This window comes from Triticum aestivum, chromosome 5B, assembly GCF_018294505.1.
Source record: "Triticum aestivum cultivar Chinese Spring chromosome 5B, IWGSC CS RefSeq v2.1, whole genome shotgun sequence".
In the NCBI taxonomy this organism is placed as follows: Eukaryota; Viridiplantae; Streptophyta; class Magnoliopsida; order Poales; family Poaceae; genus Triticum; species Triticum aestivum.
The window spans coordinates 23,517,182-23,539,843 of record NC_057807.1 but is presented as its reverse complement, the minus strand read 5'-3'; the positions used below and the strand labels follow the sequence as shown (position 1 = coordinate 23,539,843).

Below are 22,662 nucleotides of genomic sequence, written 5' to 3'. Positions count from 1 at the left end.
GAGAGAGAGATAAAGATGAGGAGGAAGAAAAAGAAAATAAGGAGAAAAATATATGAGGCTGACATGTGGGACACCCCTCCAACTCAGCATATTGTCCATGCAAGCACGCCACATCAGCCCAACGGGTGGGCCTAACTTGTCAGTTTAGCTATTTTCTCGACCAAATATGAGCATCAATGCTCCTCGTTACAGATTAGACACAATTTTGATGATTTTTTATATCCTACCTTAAATATGGCATCAATCTGTTACCTAGCCCATAATGCGGTGGTTTTGAGTAAATAACTCTCCATCTGACAATCGCAGGTCAGATCAATCACGAATCGGTCCAACTTTCAAGCCAAGCTATGCGGCAAACCGGTAACTAATGCCAACCGCACGCGCAAGGGCGGCGTGTGAGGTCCACCACACCATGTCAACTTGTGAACGCGACCTCATGTGCCTAGGGATGACTCTAAATTTGGAAATTACTTGCATGCTTTTATTTTGCCGAGGAAACTTACAATCTACTGTACTATTCATCAAACATCGTGACAGCAGTTTATAAGTGATGCGCACATATCTAGGTTGGCAAATAGACCAACATAATACAAGTTATACATCACAAAAAATATACTTTCTAATGGTATAACTTTTAGACTATACAAGTATCCCTCCTCTAAAAGTATAGGCCCTGCGGCGAATTCAGGCTGAGAAGAGCTCAGGCGGAGGATAGGAGCCATACACCTCAAAGTACGCCTGCGTGTATGCGTTATCGTTGGCTCGGGTGATCCTTTCCTCGTGGTCGTCGGGGACCTCAACGTAGCCCTTGCCATCCAGCTCCTTCTGGAGCCTCTGCTGGAAATCGACAAGATCATCATGCAACTCGTCAGTGGCCGCACCCTTTCGGTCGGCGGTGGATGTGGTCAACCCACTCGCTCGGCATCGTGTTCTTCGCCGGAGCCACCTTCGACTTGACATCTTTCTTCGCATCAAGACGCGCGGGCGCAGTCGCCATCTCTCGATCTAAGCGATTTGGGGATTTTCGATCGATTTGTTACTCTAGCTTCCGACTCGAGACGATTGAGATTTGGGGAGGGGACGGCACCGTGTCTTCCTTCTTATTATATAGGGGCGGCGGAGGCCAGCCCTAGTCGGTGTCGTCTTGGTTTTTTTTTTTGAGACAACGGTGTCGTCTTGGTTGCCCCAGGGCTCCAGTTCGGCCTCGAACACGGCCTTCTGCGTTAAGAAGATGAACGCGGACGTGGCCCGGCCCAACCCGCGTCGCCCACCTCTTCTACGATTTTCTGACCAAGCCTATTGATTTTTTTTCTTTTTTTTCTTTGAGCTAACCAAGCCTATTGAATTTTAATTTTTTTTGGATATAACCTGTTCCACGCGAGCTATGTCTTGCACTTTTAATTAAAAACAAAAGCATGAGCAAAGGGAGATCGCACGGGTTTTGATCCCTATAACCTCCAGGGAGAAGTTCGGCGTTGCTAGCCACTCCGCCCGCTTCTCGTTCGTTTCTAGTGATAGGAGGTGTCCTCAGAGGCGTAGCTAGCATAGAAGCATTGGATGCAAATGACACCAACAAAGTTTTAGTTGATAACGTAGCGCTTTACATCCCTTTACATGTACTTGATGCCTGAACCCAACAAGAAATCATGTTTGAACCCATTGACTACCTAGTTGCATTAGACAAAAAGCCTTTTAGTCCATATATTCAGTGCAAGTGTGCAAGCCCAAATAAAATAAATCAATTTGGTAGCTCGCAGCTGGCTAGACGCATGATATTCAGATTGAGTTGCTTCACCGCCGCAATGAACAGAAGTAAATAAATCTATTTTTGTGAATGGAAAATAAATTTGAATACTCTCGTCACCTTCTTCATCGCCCTCACGCTGACATACGGCATATGTCAACGGCAAGCCGGCATAGAAAATATCTGTATTATCTCTCTCACCGGCCTCACGCTGGCAACCGGCAGCGGCAAGCCGACAATTGCTATTTAAAATATTATTACACGCGATAGCATATCCTGTCCCGCTTGTACAAGTTTTATCCAATCTTAATTATATGATAGCTTTTTTGTCAAACCTTGATCTACTCCCTCCGTTCCTAAATATTTATCTTTTTAGAGATTTCAAATGGACTACCACATACGGATGTATATAGACATATTTTAGAGTGTAGATTCACTCATTTTGCTCCGTATGTAGTCACTTGTTGAAATCTCTAGAAAGACAAATATTTAAAAACAAAGGGAGTAGTATGGAACAACATTTTGCAAAAAGGACCGTCATTATATCATGATAAATATAATAAATCATGTACTTCAAGGCCACCCTTATAGGCAAGCAAACAAATGATGCGCTACTCCTAGTCCCACATAGCCTTTTATTCAGATAGAATCTGGTTTAAATTAATTTTCATATTACGACTAATCCGAAGGGAATTCCAGAATACATAAAAAGTTTTAATAAAGTAAGATTGAGATTGGGAGAAGAGTTATGTGTTGTCTATAATGTGAGTAGCTTACTAAACTGGCTGAGTTTTATCGAGATGATTTTGATTCAGATAAACTACATGATGTTGGTCCTGATGGAATTACCGATATTGCTAAATTAATGGTGCAAGGCAAGTAAACATACTCCTTTTACTTTGGTCTATCAACCTGTAAAGCTAGTATTGATATTGCCAGTTTCCATTGAATTAATTGACCAGTGCTTTTGATATATGATTGTTGTCAACAAAATATGTAATAAAATGGGTGATCAATCAAAGAGTGGTTTTCTAATTTGCTAATGGATGAGAGTTTTCTTACTATTAGTAAGTAGTAACGATGAAAGATCAAAGAAACTTGGAAATGACAGTGACTCTACATGTTCCGCTTAATAGTACTTATTTACAACTTAAGACATTAACATGTCATTTTGCTTTTTTTACAAGGAATACCTTATCTAACTACCTATGAAAGTATAAAGTTGTGCGTTTGACTACTTTATTTGAAACGTTTGAATAGGGGTTTTATGTTTTCATTCAACTGATATTTATTCATCATGTAGTTTTATGTAACAATTATATGAGGTATGCTATTTCAGTTTCTTATGTTGTCCTTTGAGTGTCAGTATGAGGTTGTAAAACTAATCTGAGGTAGACCTATGTACATATCATCCGGGGGGGCATTAGCCCCCACCTTGGATAAGTTCGTCAGATTTTGGGAGAGCTTACCTGGATTTATTAGCACCCTCTACCACCGCAGACGATCGTTAGTTCATGTCGAAATCCTTAGTGAACCCATTGGCAAAACTTCCTGGCTCCGCCCCTGGGTGTCCTTATTGAGGGCTTGTTTGGTTAATCTCTCCTATAAGGGGATTGGGGAGGACTAAAGGGATTGAGGTGGATTTTGACTTGCAGGGGGTTCAATCACTCTCAATCCCTTTTAAACTCCTGCAAATCTCAAGGAACCGAACAAGGACTCACGCAATTTCAACCGGTTTTATCAGGGTTTTTCTTATTTATTGTTCTATTCTTTTTTTTGCTTTTTTATTCTTTTTTGCGTTTGTTTCTGTGATTTTATTTTTTATTTTTATTTTCTCTTTGGTCTATTTTCACATATATTTTTTGTTTCTTTTGTTTCTTTCGGTTCCATTCTACATTTTTATTATATGTCAACAACAGTTTTGTAATACACATTTAACATTTTTAAATACAAATTTAACATTTCTTTAACACATGGCCAATATTTTTTCTATACACATTTCTAGTATATTTAAATGTTTGATTAACATTTTTTGAATACTTGTCAACATTTTTATATACATTTTTTAAATGCTGGAATAACAATTTCAAATGAAAAGTTTAACTTTTTTTAATACATTGTCAACATTTTTTCTATACACATTTAACATTTTCTAAATGCTTGACTATTAACATTTTTCAGCACTTGTTCAATATTTCTTCAAATGCTTGATTAATTTTTTTATATACATGATAAAAAAATCATTATTTTTTAATACATTTTCAAAAAAAATTATACACATTTGACATTTCCCAAAATTTTGATTAACATTGTGCAAATAATTGTTCAACATTCTTTTTTCAAATGCTTGATCAACATTTTTATATAAATGATAAAAAGATTCATCATTCTTTCAATACATAATCAACAATTTTTCTATATATGTTCAACAGTTTTCAAATGTTTTTGTAGAGTGCTTTTGTAATATATTTTGAATATTTAAAATTATAAACAAAAGTACAAAAAAAAGCAAAAAATGAAAACAAAAAACTAAAAAAAATAGACAAAGAGGTCGTGGCCTCCCGCGCGCGTGGGCCGGCCCGTCTTGATCGCTCCTTCAGCGAGTCACAAGCTGAACTCGCTGAAGCCGAGATATAGGGGTGCCCCCTGTTCTACCCTATTTCATCAAGCCTTTCCGGATCAATCAAGTTTCACTTTTGTCAAGCCTTTCTCGATCGATCAATCGCTAGCACATGGGCCCGGCCCTAGCGTTCGATCTTTTTCTTTTCTTCTCAAGCACATGGGTCGTTCACCACGTTCGTCGCCCCTCCCCCAACTACTCAAGGGTTATTTTTTTATGTGGCTGACTTTCTCCCTCCACAACTCTTTAATGTATGGGTTATAAAAAAAGGGGGAACACTTAAAATCGGTCGGCTAGCGGAACGCTCTGTCGGTCGCTCTTGAGTGTTGCGCATGACGAGTGGGTCCTAAGCGCCGCTCAGCTCATCCTCTTTTTTCATTGCGCAAAACCTTATCTCTTCACAAACCACACATCCCTGAGCAATCTATAGGCCACCGATACAAAACGCTTGCTCCATGTGAGAGAGAAGAGAGCACGCACAGCGATGCTCAGATCCTCATGGTCGTCGGTGTCAAAACCGGCAGATCTTGAGTAGGGGGTCCCGAACTGTGGATCTTGGATCGATGGGTAACAGGGAACGCATAGACACAATTTACCTAGATTCGGGCCCTCTCGAGGAGGTAAAACCCTACGTCATGCTTGGATGTATTGATGTATGTGTATGACAATTACAGAGTTGATCTACCACGAGATCGGATGAACTAAACCCTAGGTGGGTATGGTAGTAATGGTTCTCCCCCCTCCCACGGGTTAAATCCTCTGGTTTATATAAACACCAGGGGTACCTAGGGTTACACATGGTCGGTCATCATCGGAGGATAAACATGTCGATTTTGCTAACAAGACTTGGATGATACGCCAAGTCTTCAGAGATTTCCTTCCATAGTACGGGGTCGCCTGCAATCCAACCCTCCTTTGATGGATCAAGAGGGGCCCACCAATCCGGCCGATGAGAGATATGCCGACAGCCCAAGGACCCCTTAGTCCAGGACACCTTCAGTAGCCCCCGAACTTGACTGCAACGCCGAGGTTGAAATCCCCGTCCGCTCCATGCTTCTTAAAGTCTTTGGCTTGAGGGGCGAGTTCCTTCCTTCACCTATATTCGGCTGATGATTGCTCGGCCACCTGCAACACTTCGGTCAGCGAGGCATAGCGGATATCGTTGTATCGTTTCCTTCATCTAGTCTTAGTGAGACCTTTTGTGCGTCAGAGGAAAGCAAACAGTCTATGGTATTTTACAGAAATGCCCCTTATGGGCCAAGGGAAGACACATATTTAATAGCCTAAGGGCGTAAAAGTTGTTGCACCCCACTTCCAAATCACCAAAAAGCCAGATTCAGCAAGCATTGAACAATGGCGAGCACCCCAGGCTCCTCTTCGTGCCCTCACGCCCCCCTTGAAGGTGAGTGGGCGAGATGCTCCATTTCCCGAATGGGATTGAGAAACCTTGAGGCACAGGGGTATCTACTCGCATCAGATCGCACATCCACCTGCCCCGAATTGACTTCTGCGAACAACGAGGCCTTTGCGGAGAACTTCCCCGCCCCACGGGGGGAAGAAAGGGTATGCTTTGCGCCCTTTATCTTACGAGGTTTAGGCTTCCCCCATCCATCCCTTCCCGAGGGGTTTATTAGAATTCTACGGGATCAAACTCCACCATCTCACCCCGGGGTCCATTCTGCATATCTCGGGCTACGTTGCCCTCTATGAGATGTTCTTGGGTTGTGAGGCCCACTTCGAGTTATGGAGGAAGTACTTCTGTCTTGTCCCTCGTACCCGAGAAGGGGCAATTTATGAGGTCTACGGAGCCAAAGTGTGGCGCATAGCCGGGATGGTGTATCGATAGGAACTCCCAAGAAGGATGCCGAGGAGTGGACCTCGGAGTGGTTCTATATTGAGGACGCCCCCTGCTCGATCCAACTAGGAGGGGGATGCCTGCATTCTCTCTTGCCCCTCCGAAGAAATGGTTCAATTGGTGACCGAAGAGCCCTTCCCAAAAGGAAAGTGGCGAAGTGTCAATTTGGAACCCTAGCTTCCGACTCGAGGCGATTGAGATTAGGGGAGGGGACGGCATCGCGTCTTCCTTCTTCTTATAGGGGCGGCGAAGGCCATCCCTAGTCGATGTCGTCTTGGTTGGCCTAGGGGCTCCAATTTGGCCTCGAACACGGGGTTCCGTTAAGAAGATGAGTGTAGACGTGGCACGGCCCAACACGCATCGCCCTCCTCGTCTACCATTTTCCGACCAAGCCTATTGTTTTTCTTTTCAATTGTTTGGACTGTTTTCCACATTTGTAACGCTTCCAACCAAGTCTGTTATTTAAACAAGAAATGATATCATCACTCGTCACTAATAGTTATAGAGGTGCTTGATTCTCAAAAATATAGGGGCGGCGGAGGCCAGCCCTAGTCGGTGTCGTCTTAGTGAAGGAAATATGCCCTAGAGGCAATAATAAAGTTATTATTTATTTCCTTATTTCATGGTAAATGTTTATTATTCATGCTAGAATTGTATTAACCGGAAACATAATACATGTGTGAATACATAGACAAACATAGTGTCACTAGTATGCCTCTACTTGACTAGCTCGTGAATCAAAGATGGTTAAGTTTCCTAGCCATGGACAAAAGAGTTGTCATTTGATTAACGGGATCACATCATTAGGAGAATGATGTGATTGACATGACCCATTCCGTTAGCCTAGCACTTGATCGTTTAGTATGTTGCTATTGCTTTCTTCATGACATATACATGTTCCTGTAACTATGAGATTATGCAACTCCCGTTTACCGGAGGAACACTTTGGGTACTACCAAACGTCACAACGTAACTGGGTGATTATAAAGGAGTACTACAGGTGTCTCCGAAGGTACATGTTGAGTTGGCGTATTTCGAGATTAGGTTTTGTCACTCCGATTGTCGGAGAGGTATCTCTGGGCCCTCTCGGTAATGCACATCACTATAAGCCTTGCAAGCAATGTAACCAATGAGTTGGTTACGGGATGATGCATTACGTAACGAGTAAAGAAACTTTCCGGTAACGAGATTGAACTAGGTATTGGATACCGACGATCAAATCTCGGGCAAGTAACATACCGATGACAAAGGGAACAACGTATGTTGTTATGCGGTTTGACCGATAAAGATCTTTGTAGAATATGTAGGAACCAATATGGGCATCCAGGTCCCGCTATTGGTTATTGACTGAGAATAGTTCTAGGTCATGTCTACATAGTTCTCGAACCCGTAGGATCCGCATGCTTAACGTTATGATGACAGTTTTATTATGAGTTTATAAGTTTTGATGTACCGAAGTTTGTTCGGAGTCCCGGATGTGATCACGGACATGACGAGCAGTCTCGAAATGGTCGAGACATAAAGATCGATATATTGGAAGCCTATATTTGGACATCGGAATTGTTTCGGGTGAAATCGACATTTTACCGGAGTACCGGGAGGTTACCGGAACCCCCCGGGGGTTTATTGGGCCTACATGGGCCTCGAGGGAGAAGAGGGAAGGAACCAGGAGCGGGCCGTGCGCCCCTCCCCTTCCTAGTCCGAATAGGACAAGGGAAGGGGGGCGGCGCCCCCCCTTTCCTTCCTCTCTTCCTCCTCTTTCCCCCCTTCTCCTACTCCTACTTGGAAAGAAGGGAGTCCTACTCCCGGTGGGAGTAGGACTCCCCCATGGCGCGCCCTCCTTGGCCGGCCGCCTCTTCCCCCTGGCTCCTTTATATACGGGGGCTGGGGGGCACCCCATAAAAACACAAGTTGATCTACGGATCGTTCCTTAGCCGTGTGCAGTGCCCCCCTCCACCACATTCCACCTCGGTCATATCGTCGCGGAGTTTAGGCGAAGCCCTGCGCCGGTAGAACATCATCATCGTCACCACGCTGTCGTGCTGACGGAACTCATCCCTAAAGCGTTGCTGGATCGGAGCCCGAAGATCGTCATCGAGCTGAACGTGTGCTGAACTCGGAGGTGCCGTACGTTCGGTACTTGGATCGGTCGGATCATGAAGACGTACGACTACATCAACCGCGTTGTCATAACGCTTCCGCTAACGGTCTACGAGGGTACGTGGACATACACTCTCCCCTCTCGTTGCTATGCCATCACCATGATCTTGCGTGTGCGTAGGAAAATTTTGAAATTACTACGTTCCCCAACACTTAGTTGGCCCAGGGCTCCAATTTGGCGTCGAACATGACCTTCCGCGTTAAGAAGATGAACGCAAACGTGGCCCGACCCAACCCGCGTCGCCCACCTCCTCTATGATTTTCTGACCAAGCCTATTGATTTTTGAGCAAAATGCATTGGCGGTCATTGTACTTATCGTATAAGCTCACTTTGGTCACTGTACTCAGGAATACAATCACTATATACATGTTGAGGTGATTATACGGTCACACTACAAGAAATATGTCAATTAGTGACCTTCTGTCAGTGACCCTGGAAGAATTGGTCATAGATCTATGACCATTTCAGACCAATTGGTCAAAAGCTGTTCGAGGGGCTCCAAACCCTAAACCATTGCGACCATTTTGGTCAGAAAGGTCGTAATTTCCTTACACGAAAAGGTCATAAAGCAAACAGCGCTAGTCCGCTGCCTTATTTCTAGTTGTTAACGACCAATATAGATGGTCATAGCCTTGTAAATTGTGGTGGGTTGCTATGACTAGGCGCCACCTCATCAGTTTTGCCTATGTGTCATGTCCATGTGGCAGTTTTTGCCCTAGGTTGTGAAGCAACCTATATTTCTGTCATTCCCAAAAATTCCCAAAAAAATCTCATAAATTCTTTGGGTCATATCTTCGTCAAATTTGTAAAAACCTTCCGTGCCTAGTTCAAAAATAATTCAAAAATATTCATTTTCCTATTCTATTCAGAACAACAGTTTGTGAAGGAAGTACCACTTTGGCATGTCCAAATAGTATCCATTTTCTACAGTGCTTTTCTATGCCCAAATAACCATCCTCCACCAAATGCCAGCTCAATCCATTCATTATTTTGAGCCGAGCTTCAACATTCGTATTTATGTCCAATGTGGTAGTTTGCAAAGAAAGTACCACATAGGCTCCTCCTTTTGAGCTGAAAATTTGTGAAGACGGTCTTCTTAGTAACTGATCATCCTCAGCCAAACACGCCCATTAGCCATGTACATTTCCCGTACCGCTAATCAAACACTTGGCTGCTAATTCATGTTTGAGCATCGATCGGTCTCCTCGTGAGAATCTTATGTTGTAATTTTCTTCCTAGCACCTACCTGGGGAGTGCCCAACCCACTAGACATGTCTAGGCCGCCCAGAACACATGGCAACGCCACGGTCACGCGGTGACCGTGCGGCGGGCATGCGAGTTTACGCGCTCTAGAGTTGGGGCCCTTGGCCACCGCCCAAAACCTCGACGTATCGCCACCAAACCATGTATTTATGATTAAATAGGTACTTATGTAACTAGAAATGATTTTTGGAACAAATAAATAGCAAACTATGAGGCAGCTGCAGTTCAAATTTGACTCGTTTCCAACTGAATCGACGGAAAATTGTCTTTTTCACCAGAGGTGGATCAAAACCTTTTTCACCCAACCATTTTGTCAATTGTGCATTATATATGGCCTGGTATTTTATAAAATTGATTTGGTCCATTTTTGCAACAATTATTTGGTAGTTCCTTCACAAAAAAAACCTCCTTTTGGGCACTCAGAAAATGAAAAATGAATTTTCCGTGCAAAGAAAATGAAAAATTCCTTAGGAAACATTGTTTGGAATTCCAAGATGTACCCTTGTGCACAATATGAGATCATTTGAACAAACTATGCCATGAATGTGGCCATAAGATTGATCATTTGGCTTGAAAGCCATGAATCTTCACGCATGATAGCTCATTTCTGAGAACACTTTTTTAAAATAATTGCCGTATTACAAGTTTATTATTTTTCCTGGAAACTTGGTCACATATAATGACACAATGCGAAGGTTTTCCAATTTTTTGATTTTTTTGAATTTTTTATGCCCGTTTCAAAATGCGGTCAAAACGGCGTGCTTAACCGTTCCTAGCTAGTGGTAGAATCTTGGAATTTTTTTGGTGTTTCTATGATTAAATAGATACTTATTTACCTAGAAATGATTTTTGGAAAAAATAAAGAGCAAACTATGAGGTAGCTGCAGTTCAAATTTGACCCGTTTCCAACTGAATCGACGACAAATTGTCTTTTTCACCAGAGGTGGATAAAAACTTTTTTCACCCAACCATTTTGTCAATTGTGCATTATACATGGCTAGTATTTTGTAAAATTGATTTGGTCCATTTTTGCAACAATTATTTGGTAGTTCCTTCACAAAAAAACCTCCTTTCGGGCACTCGGAAAATGAAAAATGAAATTTCCGTGCAAAGAAAATGAAACCTTCCTTAGGCAACATTGTTTGGAATTCCAAGATGTACCCTTGTGCACAATATGAGATCATTTGAACAAACTATGCCATGAACGTGGCCATAAGATTGATCATTTGGCTTGAAAGCCATGAATCTTCACGCATGATAGCTCATTTCTGAGAACACTTTTTTTAAAATAATTGCCGTATTACAAGTTATTATTTTTCCTGGAAACTTGGTCACATATAATGACACAATGCGAAGGTTTTCCAATTTTTTGATTTTTTTGAATTTTTTATGCCCGTTTCAAAATGCGGTCAAAACGGCGGGCTTGACCGTTCCTAGCTTGTGGTAGAATCTTGGAATTTTTTTGGTGTTTCTATGATTAAATAGATACTTATTTACCTAGAAATGATTTTTGGAAAAAATAAAGAGCAAACTATGAGGCAGCTGCAGTTCAAATTTGACCCGTTTCCAACTGAATCGACGGCAATTTGTCTTTTTCACCAGAGGTGGATAAAAACTTTTTTCACCCAACCATTTTGTCAATTGTGCATTATACATGGCTAGTATTTTATAAAATTGATTTGGTCCATTTTTGCAACAATTATTTGGTAGTCCCTTCACAAAAAACCTCCTTTCGGGCACTCGGAAAATGAAAAATGAAATTTCCGTGCAAAGAAAATGAAAACTTCCTTAGGCAACATTGTTTGGAATTCCAAGATGTACCCTTGTGCACAATATGAGATCATTTGAACAAACTATGCCATGAATGTGGCCATAAGATTGATCATTTGGCTTGAAAGCCATGAATCTTCACGCATGATAGCTCATTTTTTAGAACACTTTTTTAAAATAATTGCCGTATTACAAATTTATTATTTTTCCTGGAAACTTGGTCACATATAATGACACAATGCAAAGGTTTTCCAATTTTTTGTTTTTTTGAATTTTTTATGCCCGTTTCAAAATGCGGTCAAAACGGCAAGCATGACCGTTCCTAGCTAGTGGTTGAATCTTGAATTTTTTTTTGGTGTTTCTCTGATTAAATAGATACTTATGTACCTAGAAATGATTTTTGGAAAAAATAAAGAGCAAACTACGAGGCAGCTACAGTTCAAATTTGACCCGCTTCCAGCTGAATCGGTGGAAATTTGTCTTTTTCACGTGAGGTGGATCAAAACTTTTTACACCCAACCATTTGGTTAATTGTGCATTAAATATGTCCTAGTATTTTATAAAATTGATTTGGTCCAATTTTGCAACAATCATTTGGGAGGTCCTTCACAAAACCTCCTTTTGGGCACTCGAAAAATAGAAAATGGTTTTTTCGTCCAAAGAAAATGAAAACTTCCTTAGGCAACATTGTTTGCCATTTCCCGGTAACTTGGCCACATATAATGGCACAATGCGAAGGTTTTCCATTTTTTTGAATTTTTATGCCCTGTTTCAAAATGCGGTCAAAACGGCGGGCATGACCGCTCGTAGGTAGAAAGATCGAAAATGCAATCAAATTGGTGATCATCCATAAAATATGGTCTAAATTAATTGAAAATTTTAGTGATGGCATTTTGCAAAATATTTTTGGTAGTTGCTTCACCCCCCTTGTTTTTAGCACTAAGAAATAGAGTAATTTTTAATGGCTCATATTTTGAACCAATCAGGACGCAGCCCACGGATCACCCCATTATAGTCGATCTAAGCCGTCCACCTCCTACGGATCCAGCGCCTCTCCTCCCTCGATCCCCTTCCTTCCTAAGAAACCCTAGGTCTCTACCCCTCCTCCCCCATCCAGATCCAGGTCCCTCCTCCGCCGCCTCCCTCTTCCCCGATCCCTGATCTAGGTGCTACAACCGTCCCGGCCACCGCGCCCGCGACCGTCCTTCCGGCCGCCTCGGACGCCGCCGCCACCTTATTGCCTCCCCGGACCCGGCCGCCACGCGCGCTTCCTAGGCCGCCTCTATGACTCGGCCAAGCGCTCCCTCTTGGGCGCCCGCCCCTGGCCCGAGCTCCTGGACCGTGCCGCGCTCTCGCGCCCGGACTCCCTCTTCGACACCATCGCCCGCCTCCGCAAGAACCTCGCCTACTTCCGCGTCAACTACGCCACGCTCATCGCGCTCTCCCTCCCCGCGCACCCCTTCTCCCTCGTCGCCCTCCTCGTGTTCCTCGCCGCCTGGTGCTTCCTCTACCTCCTCCGCCCCACCGACGCCGCCCCGCTCAACGCCTTCGGCCGCACCTTCTCCGACCCCATCGATACGGCGACCCTGCCGAAGGAGGCGGCGACGCTCCCCGCGGCCAGGGCGAAGCTGGAGAGGATGCAGCCTCTGGAGTGGCCCCAGAGGGATGCTCTCTGCGGCGAGCTCGGGGCGGGCGACGCCGGGCGCCGGGTCCGGCTCTGCGGCTGGGTCGCCCTCCGCCGCTCCCACGCTGGCCTCACCTTCCTCACCCTCCGCGACTCCTCCAGCATGGTCCAGGTGACCCACCGATGCACCGCGGCCCGCCTCCGCCCCGAACCCATCGACCGCGAGAAGGTCAGCCAGGCCTCCGCAACCCTAACGTTTTTACTTGTTATACTAGCGTGCGGGCAGATGCTAGTGTGCAGTTCAGTAAGCACTGTATTTAGGCATGTTATTCAGTTTTGCGTTTAGAGGATTGCGAGGACTGATTGACTGAATTCTTCTTGTGCAGACCTGCCCCCTCCTGCTCCGGGTTTTCACCAAGGTAAGGCCCAGTTGTCTCTTTTCTTCTACTCTTTCGTCTTCTTTTTAGTGCACCTGCAGTCGAGAGCGCATTATGATATCCTCAATTCGCTTGGTTTGTGCAATATTTGATTGGATCTTGTGGTCCATGGATGGTCGGTAGCGAAGTAATCGGAACGTATGGTGCTATCCGAATGATGCTACTAAAACATGGTCCATTACCACTGTGCTCACACTGCTGCATTTTTTAAGGATGTATAAGTTCTGTTCCTGATGGTGTTGTGTAGGTCGGTTCGACCATATGGCACCTGTAGTTGAGCAGCACTTGATCAGGTGTTTAACTATAGTTTTGGCTAATAACAAGCATGACTTGGTGATACAACGGAGGATCCCAAAACTTATTTATCATAATGTTGGTTATTGTGTATCACATTTAAAAACAAAATGCACAATGACTTACCTTTGTATGTCAGGATTTATTCTTCATCTGTTACTCTTCCTTTTGCTAGCGACTTCATTGTCTTGTGAGATTTTGCTTCTTTATTATAGGGTTAAATAGTCCACTGTTTTTTCTGGTCTCTGTGTCTCTCAATGACAACAATCTGAACTGATGTATTGTGTGCCTTAAAAAGCATGGCTGCAACCATTCCTAATTTTTTATTCGGTTTGGATTTGGATGCAGTAGGTGCTCTGCTCTTGCGCACGGTGACCGGCGTGACGACGGCTATGTATGGCAGCGACCACAAGCTCATCGGTGAGCGGCTCCCTCTCCTACCCCTAGTTCTCTTTTATAAGATGTAGTGTTCTATGCAGAAGATCTATTTGCTAGTACTTGGGCTCACTGTTGTTTATATTTGATTATTCTATTATTATGTATACTGAAAATGCTACAACGAATTTACTGCTCATATTCCTGTACAAAAGCCCTCGTGCGAATTAGTGACATGCTTCATTTCTGAACAAACAGGGAAGTTGAAGATTTCGCTAGGAGGCTCAATTCTGTTTGGCCTGAAAGAATGCATTTGGGTCAAGAAAGAAGAATTGAGTCGCAACTGATTGGTGGTAATGGTTCTCTGCAGAGATTTTCTGGTAATTTTTTCCATATAGAATAGTTGAAACTGTAGTGAGTAAAGAATTTAGCCCACTCTACTGAATCTTTTGGAAGAACATAAGGTTTTACATACTAAAGGATAGTGTTTGGTTAGTCCAACGTAAAGTAGGAATTACCTCATTCTTGCACCAGCTCATTCCATAACCGGGTCAAGTGATAATTTGTATGTGCCCGCAAGGTTCAATCACAGGTGAATGCCGTGGGGTAGTGAGTAAAGAATTTGCATTGCCCCATTAATTGAGTTTCTTTTATCTATTCAACACACTCCAACATTTTGGTTTAATCAAATCCTCTAGTAATGCCACAACTTGTCATGGATGTCGCATTTCCTCTATTTTTGGGGAATTTCGAGATGTACCATTCTCTGTTTTGGGATTTTCTTTGCCGTAAATTATTATAGCCAACTGTTCAGAATTGTTTTTAGGAGCAAATCTGTATATGTATAGTGTGTGTGTGTATCCAGTGAGCAAATCTGTAGTAATTATAGAGTATATTATCTTCTTTCTTTTATTGGAAATTTTCTGCTCAGTTCTCTTTTGACATATAGTTTGTTCTCTTTGAATGTGCTGATGGTACGATGTGGTGGTTATCTTTTTTCGTTGCTGGAACCTGGATGTCATATGTTATGTGATTTGAGCCAAATGGCATATTGTAATATTTTTATTGCTGGTTTTTATGTACGATGTCATGAAGATGTACGTTTGAAATGTTGCTTTGATAGCAAAATTGTATTCCTGTGTACATGCTGCTTTGACAGCAAAATTATGAAAATTTCTCAACAATATATATGCGCAAAATTGTATTCCTGTGTACTGTGCCTGAAAAGGCTACAGCCAACTGATGATGTTACTAGAACCTGACAACTGGGACCCATCTGACTAGTGGACCCTTCTTTTGGAAAAAAAAGAAAAACTAAATTCGTTCAGACAAAAAGGCCACAACCCAACAATAAAAAAGGCTGCAATATAGGGCTTGGCCCATGAACCCAACCAAAAATTGACACACAGAAAAAAACATAAATGGGATGAATTAATGGGCTAGGCCCATGTAGAAAACCGAATTGGACCAGGCTGATTCTTGGGCCACATCAGCTTGCCACGCTGGATGCCTACGTGGCCTGGGGAGGTTGTTAGTGACCAAAACGCCACAGTAGGCATATTTTGGTCGTAAACTTCTATGACCTTCTCACAGAGAAGGTCGCTATAGTCAGTTAACGACCGCCAGCTTTTGACCTTCTGTTTTTGGTCACAAAAAGGTCGCAAATGAAAAACTATGACCTTTCAGTGACCAATAGTGGAGGTCACAAGATAGCATATTTCTTGTAGTGTCACTGTCAAATCGTATAGCTTCGTATTTCATCTATTTGACCGGTCAAACAATCTTGTCAGCTCATTTTTTTCTCTACCTATGTGGGTCCTACCTCTCAGTGGGTGGGAGAAATAAGCAGAGCGAAAATAAAATTACACGCGAACCCCAGAGCTCTCACATATGTGCGAGCCGTCTAACCAGATGCACTGCTCTCGTATTGTGCTTTAGCTAGTGGAAACTTTTACCTGTTGGTAGAAACTGTCACGTGAGTTAAAAGCTTCCAGATATGTGTTGAGTTAAAATCTTCAAGTATATAGCTATTGAGGTTTTTTTATATACGTGTCGAGTTAGATGCTCTTTTCTGCATGCCTCTTCATGTTCTCATATCATTACTCTCCTCCAATTTTCAGCTCCATCCATCATCTATATGAGCACAGCATCAAATCTTTGATTCTGTTAATATTTTCAGGTTATGAAGCAAGTATATTTTATATTGCTTCATTAATTCTAAGAAATTACCAGATCATGCTCCTACCAATCTCACTTCTCTCCACCAAATTTGGAATCATTTCAATAATCCATTTTCTCTCCAAAATTATCTCAAGCTTCTGGACAGAGAGGATAGCTGTGAAGGAAGTACCATTTTAGCTGAAGCCGAGATATAGGGGTGCCCCCTGTTCTACCCTATTTCATTAGGCCTTTCCGGATCAATCGAGTTTCACTTTTGTCAAGCCTTTCTCGATCAATCAACCGCTAGCACATGGGCCCGGCCCTAGCGTTCGATCTTTTTCTTTTCTTCTCAAGCACATGGGTCGTCCACCATGTCCATCACCCCTGCCCCAACTACTCAAGGGTTCTATTTTTTTACGTGGTTGACTCTCCCTCCACAACTCTTTAATGCATGTGTTATAAAGAAAGGGGAACACTTAAAATTGGTCGGCCGGCGAAACGCTCAGCCTGTCACTCTTAAGTGTTGCACATGATGAGTGGGTCCTAAGCGCCGCTCAGCTCATCCTTTTTTTCACTGTGCAAAACCTTATCTCTTCACAAACCACACATCCATGAGCAATCTATAGGCCACCCATCCAAAACACTTACTCCATGTGAGAGAGAAGAGAGCACGCATGTTGATGCTCGGATCCTCATGGCCATCGGTGTCAAAATCAACAGATCTCGAGTAGGGGGTCCCGAACTGTGGATATTAGATCGATGGGTAACAGGGAACGCATAGACACAATTTACCCAGGTTCGGGCCCTCTCAAGGAGGTAAACCCCTACGTCATGCTTGTTTGTATTGATGTATGTGTATGACAATTACAGAGTTGATCTACCACGAGATCGGATGAACTAAACCCTAGGTGGGTATGGTAGTAATAGTTCTCCCCCACGGGTTAAATCCTCTAGTTTATATAGACACCAGGGGTACCTAGGGTTACACATGGTCGGTCATCATCAGAGGATAAACATGCTGATTTAACTAACAAGACTTGGAGGATACGCCAAGTCTTACGAGATCTCCTTCCATAGTACGGGGTGGCCTGCAATCCGGCCCTCCTTTGATGAATCAAGAGGGGCCCACCGGTCCGGCCCATGAGAGATAGGCCGGCAGCCCGAGGATCCCTTAGTATAGGACACCCTCAGTAGCCCCAGAACTTGCCTCCAAGGTCGAGGTTGAAATCTCCTTCTGCTCCATGCTTCTTAAAGTCTTTGGCTTGAGGGCCGAGTTCCTTCCTTCACCTACATTCGGCTGATGATTGCTCGGCCGCCTCCAACACTTCGGTCAGCGAGGCATTGCGGAGCTCGTCGCGTGGTTTCCTTAATCTAGTCTTAATGACACGCTCATTTTCATTGCGACAAAGGAAAGCAAACGGTCCAACATTCTTTTACAGAAATGCCACTTATGGGCCAAGGGAAGACGCCTATTTAACAGGCTAAGGGCGTGAAAGTTGTTGCACCCCGCTCCCAACTCACCAAAAAGCCAGATTCAGCAAGTGTTGAACAATGGCGAGCGCCCCAGGCTCCTCTTCGCCCTCACAGCCCCCTTGAAGGTGACTGGGCGAGCTGCTCCATTCCCGAATGGGATTGAGCAGCCTTGAGGCGCAAGGGTATCTACTCGCATCATATCTCACATCCACCAGCCCTGAATTGACTTCTGCGAACGGCGAGGCCTTTGCGAAGAACTTCCCCGCCCCACGAGGGGAAGAGAGGGTATGCTTTGTGCCCTTTCTTTTACGAGGTTTAGGCTTCCCCCATCCATTCCTTCCCGAGGGGTTTATTAGAATTTTATGGGATCCAACTCCACCATCTTGATGCGGCTTGAACTACGTCGGTATTTCCCCAAAGAGGAAGGGATGATGCAACACAGTGCTACCTCTTGAGCATGTGTTGGTTTTCCCTTGAAGAGGAAAGGGTGATGCAGCAAAGTAGCATAAGTATTTCCCTCAGTTTTTTAGAATCAAGGTATCAATCCAGTAGGAGGCTACACTCAAATCCCTCGTACCTGCACAAACAAATAAGAACCTTGCAACCAATGCGATAAAGGGGTTGTCAATCCCTTCACGGCCACTTGCAAAAGTGAGATCTGATAGAGATAATAAGATAAATATTTTTGGTATTTTTAAGATACAGATTGGAAAGTAAAGATTTCAAAATAAAGTAGATCGGAAACTTATATGATGGAAAATAGACTCGGGGGCCATAGGTTTCAGTAGTGGCTTCTCTCAAGATAGCATAAGTATTACGATGGGTGAACAAATTACTGTCGAGCAATTGATAGAAAAGTGCATAGTTATGAGAATATCTAGGCATGACCATGTATATAGGCATCACGTCCGCGACAAGTAGATCGAAACGATTCTACATCTACTACTAGTACTCCACACATCGACCGCTATCCAGCATGCATCTAGAGTATTAAGTTCATAAGAACAGAGTAACACATTAGGCAAGATGACATGATGTAGAGGGACAAACTCAAGAAATATGATATAAACCCCATATTTTTATCCTTGATGGCAACAATACAATACGTGCTTTTCTGCCCCTGCTGTCACTGGGAAAGGACACCGCAAGATTGAACCCAAAGCTAAGCACTTCCCATTGCAAGAAAGATCAATCTAGTAGGCCAAACCAAATTGATAATTCGAAGAGACTTGCAAAGATAATAAATCATATATAAAAGAATTCAGAGGAGATTCAAATATTGTTCATAGATAATCTTGATCATAAACCCACAATTCATCGGATCTCGACAAACACACCGCAAAAAGTATTACATCGAATAGATCTCCAAGATGATCGAGGAGAACTTTGTATTGAGATCCAAAGAGAGAGAAGAAGCCATCTAGCTAATAACTATGGACCCGAAGGTCTGAGGTAAACTACTCACACTTCATCGGAGAGGCTATGGTGTTGATGTAGAAGCCTTCCGTGATCGATTCCCCCTCCGGTGGAGCTTCGGAAAAGGCCCCAAGATGGGATCTCACGGGTACAGAAGGTTGCGGCGGTGAAAACAGGGTTTCGCGGTGCTCTCGGATGTTTTCAGGGTATATGAGTATATATATAGGTGAAAGAAGTCGGTCAGGGGAGCCACAAGGGGCCCACGAGGGTGGGGGCACGCCTACCCTCCTGGGCGCGCCTCCCTGCCTCGTGGCCGCCTCGTTGCTTCCTTGACGTCCACTCCAAGTCTCCTGGATTGCGTTTGTTCCAAAAAACGACTCTCCCAAAGGTTTCATTCCATTTGGACTCCGTTTGATATTCCTTTTCTGCGAAACACTGAAATAGGCAAAAAACATCAATTTGGACTGGGCCTCCGGTTAATAGGTTAGTCCCAAAAATAATATATATATGTATAATAAAGCCCATTAAACATCCAAAACAGATAATATAATAGCATGGAACAATAAAAAATTATAGATACGTTGGAGACGTATCACACAACTACGGTAGGTATTTCCCTTAGTGATGAAACCAAGGTTATCGAACCAGTAGGAGAACCACGCAACACTACGTGAACGGCACCTACACACAAATAACTAATACTTGCAACCCGACGTATTAAAGGGGTTGTCAATCCCTTTCGAGCAACGACGCCAGAAATTGGCAAGTAGACGGAATAAAAATATGATAGATTGGATAAATAGTTCTCGCGGGAATGCGAGATAAAATAAATAACAATAAATTGCAGCAAGGTATTTTTGTATTTTTGGTTTAATAGATCTAAAAATAAAAGAAAATAAAAATAGATTGCGAAGGCAAATATAGTAAAGAAGAGACCCGGGGGCCGTAGATTTCACTAGTGACTTCTTTCGAGAAAAATAGCAAACGATGGTTAAACGGATTACTATTGGGAAATTAATAGAACTTCAAATAATCATGACGATATCCAGGCAATGATAATTATATAGGCATCACGTCCAAGGTTAGTAGACCGACTCCTGCCTGCATATACTACTATTACTCCACACATCGACCGCTATCCAACATGCATCTAGTGTATTAAGTTCATGGAGAAACGGAGTAATGCAATAAGAACGATGACATGATGTAGACAAGATCTATTTATGTAGAAATAGACCTCATCTTGTTATCCTTAATAGCAACGATACTGTCGGCGTTCTGGGAACCGGGGTACCCAGACTTGCCTGCCTACGGCCTGCGGCGTGGCTCAGGGAGTGGCCTAGTACGGCCCATCTTCATCGACACATGCTCATGACCCTCGCGAGGGGCCAAACCTCGCGGGGCGGACGATGGGAAGCTTCCTCGGGCATGGCCTCATCAGGCTGGCTCGCGAGGAGGCAGAGAGATCAAGGCAGGGTACCTCACGAGGTGCCCACGACGCAAGCCATGACGATTGAAGCCAGGCGGGCGCCAGGCGGCCGCCGGCCCATGCAGAGTCCTTGTTTCCTCTTTGGTGCAAAGGGGGCAAGTGCAGGCAAGAGTATCAAGCAAAGGCAACCATTTTGGTGCAACAAGACCAAGACCAGCAGAACGGCAGGATGGAGGTCATCGTGGAGCCCAAGCCGGCGTCACCGTCAGAGTCTTTGGCAGGCGATGACCGACTTTAGCCAGGATAAGTGTACTAGATGTTCCCCTTCAAAATGGCCAATTGTTGGCGCCCTTACCGCTCAATATTTGGGAAGAGGACCAAGGCCTCGCTCTATAAATAGGACTAGCCACCATAGTGGGAAGGCAGAGAGACAACAACCTGGATCCGGATCCAATCCTTCCCAAGAGGCATCACCTCCACAAGAACTCCTCCCCTTGCGAGGCAGTTCTTCCTTTGTATTGTTCATCACCAGCCTCGGAGGCAATCTACCACACCACAAACTAGAGTAGGGTATTACACCACAATGGTGGCCCGAACTAGTATAAACCTCGTGTCCCTTGTGTTGTTCTTCATGTAGTTTAGATCCTTGCGAGGCGACGAAACATGAGTAGGTGGGAGGTGTGATCTCCGCGCGCACCCCAGAGTTCGAACCTTGAGGGTCTACTGGAACCCGAAATCCGACATTTGGCGCGCCAGGTATGGGTGCGCCGGAGCTTTCCCTTCCACCGACCCGCTCTCCGCCAACACCGTGATTCGCCCTCATGATGGGCAACGCGCCGCCTGCTCCGGTTGCCAGCGCCAGCAGGGGGGCCAGGGGGCTCCGAGCCTTGGCCCCCGCCTTGCGGTAGGTGCGGTGGCCGAACAAGTTCAAGCCAAAGATTCCACCGCGCTACAACGGCACGACCGGTCCGCTGGCTTTCCTGCTGGCGTACGATGAGGCCGTCCTCAAGGCCGGGGGCGACGACAGGTCATGGCTAACTGGTTTCCCATGGCCCTCGCCGGCATCCCACGCATATGGCTGCTCCACCTGCCAACGGCTTCCGTGGCCTCTTGGGGGGAGCTGCACGGCCTCTTCCTTGCGTAGTACGCTGCACCGGCGCCCCTGGTCATTGCAGCTCTCCTAGGTGGCTCGCAGGCGCCACCTTCAGGCCGCCACATCAAGCCATTCGTCCGCCAGATCGGCGCCACTTCCACGTAGCATGGGGCTCCTCCGGGTTGGGCGGCGCCTAAAGCCGATCTGGCCTTGAGCTCGGATGATCACCCTCCAACTCAGCCTGCTCGGGCGCGCTCCCAATGCTGTGCACCCCCACCATCTGCCAGATGGCCGTCACCAGGACCCTCATCAATGGCGGTGCTGGCCTCAGCGTGCTCTCGGTGGAAGCCTTCAGCCTCCTCCACGTACCACCGGAGCGGCTTCAGCCCAGCATGCCCTTCTTGGGCGTCGGAGGCGGTTCCACCGGCTCCCTGGGGCAGATCCGCCTTCCGGTGACCTTCGGCACCTATGACAACTTCCGCACGGAGCTAATCGACTTCGACATCTCCCCCATCGGCCTCCCATACAACGCCATCCTCGGCTACCCAGCACTAGCCCGATTCATGGCCGCAACTCACCCAGCGTACAACCTCATGAAGATGCCCGGGAGTAGCGGCATCCTCAGCGTGTCCGAAGACACCGGGGATGCGTTGCTCAAGCTTGCCTTCAAGACTGCGGCGGTGGCACAGCCCGCCGGCTTAGACGCCCCTGAGCCCAAGGGGGATGCACCGGCCAAGAAGAAGTAGCTATTCACCCAAGACAAGGCGGAAACCAAGCAGGTACTGGTCGACAAGGACGGATCCACTAATGCCACCTTCACCATAGGCGCCAACCTCGAGCCCGAGCAGGAGGAGGCCTCGGTGAAGTTCCTACGCGCGAACAAGAAGGTGTTCGCGTGGGAACCTGATCAGCTAGCAGGGGTCCCGAGGGGCGTAATTGAGCATCACC

General features: G+C 44.9%; 1 pseudogene; it reads left to right on the top strand.

Moving 5' to 3' along the window:
- Positions 1 to 5,795: 5,795 nt before the first annotated feature.
- On the top strand, positions 5,796 to 21,157 carry LOC123114579 (PRA1 family protein B2-like; annotated as a pseudogene).
- The last annotated feature ends 1,505 nt before the right edge of the window (positions 21,158 to 22,662 follow it).